Source organism: Gorilla gorilla, chromosome 9 (assembly GCF_029281585.2).
Source record: "Gorilla gorilla gorilla isolate KB3781 chromosome 9, NHGRI_mGorGor1-v2.1_pri, whole genome shotgun sequence".
In the NCBI taxonomy this organism is placed as follows: domain Eukaryota; kingdom Metazoa; phylum Chordata; class Mammalia; order Primates; family Hominidae; genus Gorilla; species Gorilla gorilla.
This window is the reverse complement of record NC_073233.2, coordinates 6,893,845-6,899,884: the sequence shown is the minus strand read 5'-3', so window position 1 is coordinate 6,899,884 and position 6,040 is coordinate 6,893,845.

Genomic DNA, 6,040 nt, shown 5'->3' with positions numbered 1-6,040 from the left:
GGAAGGGGGTGGGGCCCAAGGGCGCGTGAGGGGCGGGGCCGAGGACGGGGACTGTGGGCGGGGCCTCAGGGCGGGGCCTTGGGACCCGGAGTAGCGTGATCTAGAAGGCGCGGCGCTGCCAGACCGCGCGGCCCCGGGCGCACAGACCACGTGTTCGTTGCCCATCACTGCGGAGCTCTGGCCACGTGCCAAGTAGAATTCCCAACGCTTTGTAAATGCTGACTATTGTGATTTTTTTTTTTTTTTTTTAAGCGTAGTCTCACTCTGTCACCCAGGCCTGGAGTGCAGTGGCTTTATCTCGGCTCACTGCAACCTCCACCTCTCGGGTTCAAGCGATTCTCCTGCCTCAGCCTCCGGAGTAGCTGGGATTAAAGGCGCCCGCCATCACGCCCGGCTAATTTTTGTATTTTTATTAGAGACGGGGTTTCACCAAGTTGGCCAGGCTGGTCTCGAACTCCTGACCTCAGGTGATCCACCCACCTTGGCCTCCCAAAATGCTGGGATTACAGGCGTGAGCCACCGTGCCGGGCCAACTATTGTGATCTTAACAGACCCCCTTAGGTTCTATTTTTGACTGTCGCTTAGAGACAAAAAAACTGTAGCAGAGAAGGCCGGGCGTGGTGGCTCAAGCCTGTAATCCCAGCACATTGGGAGGCCGAGGCGGGTGGATCACAAGGTCAGGAGATCGAGACCATCCTGGCTAACACGGTGAAAGCCCATCTCTACTAAAAATACAAAAAATTAGCTGGGCGTGGTGGCGGGCGCTTGTAGTCCCAGCTGCTCGGGAGGCTAAGGCAGGAGAATGGTGTGAACCTGGGAGGCGGAGCTTGCAGTGAGCTGAGATCGCGCCACTGCACTCCAGCCTGGGTGACAGAGCAAGACTCCGTCTCAAAAAAAACAAAAGAAACAAACAAACAAAAAAAACTGAGGCAGAGAAAGGTTGGTGACAGCTATGCCCAGCTCTTTCCAGACCCCAGAGCCTCTACCCTGAACCCCTGCACTGTACAGGGAGCTCTCCACCTGCAGTTTTGCACCTGGTGTCTCATATCTGAGTCTCACATTACCCTGTCCCTGTCTTCACCCCAGCTGCAGAAGTGCACACCCCTCCCCACCCAGGCATGCGTGGACTGGCAGAGTCCATTGCAGGACGTGGGCCTGAGGGGCAGGGGTGAGGCCGGAGGTTTGTGGCTCAGGGAGCACCGTGGCTGGTGAGGAGGCAGTGGAGCAGCTTGGAGGACTTGGTTCTTTGAGGCCCCAGAGCAGCAGAACTGGGGGTCCCCCACCTGGGGAAGGGTGCACGGGACAGAAGCCTTCCTCAGCTGCAGAGATGCCTGCCAGAAGCCTCAGGGCGCTGGAACTTTTAAGAAAATGGTCAATTCCGGCCTTACCCAGGGACAGAGCTGGCCAGAGTCACATTTATGGTGGTAAATAGTGAATGTTGGCGAAATGCTTTCTAAAAATGCCCTTGCAAGGAAGGGAGAGGAAGCCTAGGAATTTGTAAAGTAACAAATGCCTGTTGTAATATTTCCCCTGGTGCGGTAAATCCGTAAAGGTGAGTGGATTACAGAAAAACTCACCGTGCCACACGCACACCTGTGTCCGGGAGTTCTCTCTGGCTTGTTGGAGGGAGCGTGGACAGCAGGACTGCTTCCCAAGTCAAGATGGTTAAGGCCTGGAGGTGTTGGGGAGGCAGCAAGGAGACAGAGTTGTCCCTGCAATGAGGACGGGAGGGGTTTGGGTCCCCACCCCGATGCCACCCTGGTGTGGCAGGCAAGGACGGCTTCAGGTGGACCTCAAGGGCAGAGGCCCAGCTGGGAGAGGGTCTCCCCTGCAGGGGCTTCAGGCTGGGGGTCGCCTGCCAAGCACTGTCAGCCAAGAGAGGCTGGAGCCAGCAGGGTGCCTGAGACCAGCCCAGAGAGAGTACAGGGGCAGGTTCTCAGAGGCACCGACTCCAGCTGACCCAGAGGGGCTGCCTCTGAGCAGTGCCTGGACGAGTCTGCTCGTCCAGACACTGTGTCTGTGTCTGTGGCCGCGCCCAGGAGGCTGTGGGGTGGGGGAGGACAGGTCTCTGAGGGGCCCAGGGCAAAGGTAATGACAATTGGTGCTCACACCTGCCTGTGGGATTTCACCTGGGCACTCCCTAGCTCTCGCTGGCTTTGTCACCCAGACCTCTCCACGGGTGGCTGCCATATCCCACAGTTAAAAGGAGGCTGCAGGGACGGAGGAGCTGCCTCTGCTGCACGTTGGGCCTCAGGAGGAGGCGGTCTGGTGGACGGGGTCTTCTGAAGTGGGAGGAGGAAAGACAGAGGAACAGGGTCCAGGGTCCACAGAGGAAGAGCAGGAGGCCCACGGGGAACCTCGACCAAAGTTCTCTGCCAAGGCAGGGCAGGGCCACCTGCCAGGACGTCCAGGCCAAACTCTTGCCTCTTCAGGAGCTGCATTCAAACCCGGAAGCCAAGAGTCAGGCTGAGTCTGGGGGAAATAAAGTTTATAATAATAGACTTGAATGTGGAAAAATAAAGCAAATTTAATAACACAGTTTATTAAAGTGTGATGTGTTTGTGTTAGAAAATTTGAAAACAAACATAATGAAGAAAAGCATAATACACCATCCTTAATTCACATTGTTAAGCAAATGTAAGTATCAAATATCAGTCTACTCTTCCCATATTTTAATGCCCCTTAGCTACGTTTACATAGACATTTTATACATGTTTGTGACAGGAGCATCAAACCACCATGGCACATGTTTACCTGTGTAACAAACCTGCACGTTTTGCACACGTATCCTGGAACTTAAAGTAAAAGAACATTAAAAAAAAAAAATTAATCTCCGCCAAGTGCAGTGGCTCATGCCTGTTATCCCAGCGCTTTGGGAGGCCGAGGCGGGCGGATCACCTGAGGCCAGGAGTTCAAGACTAGCCTGACCAACATGGTGAAACCCCGTCTCTACAAAAAATACCAAATTAGCCGGGCGTGGTGGTGCATGCCTGTAATCCCAGCTACTTGGGAGGCTGAGGCAGGAGAATCACTCGAACCCAGGAGGCGGAGGTTGCGGTGAGCCGAGATCCTGCCACTGCACTCCAGCCTGAGCAACAGAGCAAGACTCCGTCTCAAAAAATAAAAATAAAAAGAATAATAAATAAATAAATCTCTTTTAATCTAGAAAAAATTTTTATACGTTTGTAGTCTGTTTTTTTACTTAACAGTATAACATAAGCATTTTCCTATGTTCTCAAAAACTCTTTGAAAGTATAACTTCTAATGTCTGCTTAATCAGCATATAAATATGAATACCATGTTTTCGCTGATATTTTCCTATTGTTGAACATTGGTGGTTTACAATTTTTGCTGCAAATGACATATATACATATTTTCATTATTTTGCATTTTTTTAGAACAGTTTACAAAAAGTTAGATTAATGAACCAAAGTCTAAACAATTTTAAGGCTCTTAATACGTATTATAGCTGAATTGCTTTCTGAAAGGGCTGTACTGGTTTTCTGTCCAGATAGGACTGGGTGGGGTCCCCCTCCCTCTCCACCCTTCACTGAACGTAAGGGAACTTCCACGCTGGGTGAGGCCAGCGGCCAATGCAGCCGCCTCGCTGAGCTCTCTCCCCTGAGGCTGGACATGCTGGCTTTGCAGCCAGGACTCTGGAAGTGACTGAGGATTCCTCTGGTGACGCCCACGGAAGGTGTGGGGGGAGGAACAGTGTTTCTGCAACGCAACTGGGAATGCTGAAAAAGTCATCGAAAGAGAGCACAGCAGCTGTGTGGACACTTGAAGTGGCGCCTGAGTAACTCACATGACCTGCTAGCAGATTGTTTTAACACACTGACAACGTGGAGATTGTTTTATTTTATTATTTATTTATTTATTTATTTTGAGACGGAGTTTCACTCTGTCACCCAGGCTGGAGTGCAGTGGCACGATCTTGGCTCACTGCAACCTCCACCCTCCGGGTTCAAATGATTCTCCTTCCTCAGCCTCCTGAGTAGCTGGGATTACAGGCGCCTGCCACCATGCCCGGCTAATTTTTTGTATTTTTAGTAGAAATGGGGTTTCACCATCTTGGCCAGGCTGGTCTTGAACTCCTGACCTCGTGATCCACCCACCTCTGCCTCCCAAAGCTCTGGGATTACAGGCGTGAGCCACTGCACCCAGCCGAAGATTGTTTAACACCGTGAAAACATGAGCACAGAGACCCCTGAGCGGGCTGAGCTGGGGACTGGGGAGCGACACCCGTCACGGACAGTGCAGGGGCTGGGAACATGGATCTTGCGTGTGAGTTCCTCCCATACTCAACAAGCCTTGCACATTCTGTTTCTGAACTAGATCTAACTTGGCAGCTGTGACCCCCTGGTGAGACTGCCGGATGTTCCCTCTCCCGCTTACCCTGCTTTCTTCCATGGGAAAAGAGCTCACATGCCCCAGGCTTCCTTGCCATAGAGTGTGGTCACGTGACTAACCATGTGAAGGGTGAGGTTCCCTCCTTCACCCTTTCCTCTTCCCACTGGCTGGAACGTGGATGTGATGACTGGAGCCTGAGCAGTCATTTTGGACCAGGTGCTGGGACCATGTATTTAAGGTGGCAGAGCAACAAGCTGAAGGCATTCTGGGTCTCTGATGACTATAGTTCGGCCATACTAGTCCAGGACTAGCCAACTCCAGATTTTTGTTTTGTTTTGTTTTAAAGACAGAGTCTTACTCTGTCACCCAGGCTGGAGTGCAGTGGTGTGATCTCGGCTCACTGCAACCTCTGCCTCCCAAGTTCAAGCGATTCTCCTGCCTCAGCCTCCCAAGTAGCTGGGATTACAGGCGCGCACCACCATACCTGGCTAATTTTTGTATTTTTAGTAGAGACGGGGTCTCACCATGTTGGGCAGGCTGGTCTCAAACTCCTGACCTCAGGTGATCCACCCGCCTCGGCCTGCCAAAGTGCTGGGATTACAGGCATGAGCCACTGCGCCTGGCCAACTCCAGATTTCACTTATAGGAGAAATCACAGCTTGTTTAAGCCACCACCATTTTGCACACAGATCTGAATGTGTTCCATTTGGATTTGCCCCATCTGAGCTCACACGTCCTCGGCCACCACTTCACTCGCTTGTCTTTGCCAAAGTGGCAAAGCTGTGGTCTCTGCTGCCGTCCCAGCCTGCCAGGAGGTCCCCCAAGGAGAAACATGGGTGGGACCATGTTACCCCTGGGGGAAACCAGAGCCGACTGTCAGCCCTGGGCCTGGACCACAGCAGAGGGCTGCTGGGCTTGCCGGGGGGTGCTCTGGCCCCAGCGGGCCTGGTGCCGTTCCGTGTGACAGCGTCTGCCTGCGGAGCTCTGGCCCTGCCTCCCCAGCTTTGCAGCAGCTTTCAGAAGCGGACTCCTCGCCACACACGGGGCAGATAATGTATGCCAGCCCACGGCCTGGGCCCCCACTCCCCACAGCCCTTCCCTCCTCAGGGCACTCCACTGGACGGTCACTCTCAGGACACCCAGAGCCTGCCCAGCTGCCGCCCTCAGCCCGGGCTGCACAGAACGTGCTCAGGGACTGGGGATGCGGGGTGGAGGGCTCCTCCTCCGTTGTCTACACAGCCTGGGGCCAGCCACCTGTCCCCAGGACTCCAAGGATTCCCCAGTGGGGCCCAGAAAGCAGGGGCTTGGGTGGGAGCAGACAGTTTCTTTGGGAGTCTGTCTCGTCCTCAGTCCCCCTTGCCCCAGTTTCTCCTCTAAGGGAATCAGCACTGGACCTGTGGGGTTGGGGGGGGCGGTGGCCCGGGGTGGGGGGCGGTGGCCCGGGGTGGGGGAGGCCGTGGCCCGGGGTTGGGGGGGCCGTGGCCCGGGGTGGGGCGTGGCCCGGGGTGGGATGCTTTTGGAGGGAACATGGGGATGTGTGAGCGGGGGTGAGAGAGGCAAGGCAAGTGGGGGTGTTGGTGCCGGCTCTGTCAGGGGCTCTGTGCCATCCCGGTTCCCCCTAGGACCAGGTGTCATGAGACCCATCTCACAGTGGAAACCCCCTTCCCGGGAACTCCAGCCTAGGAAT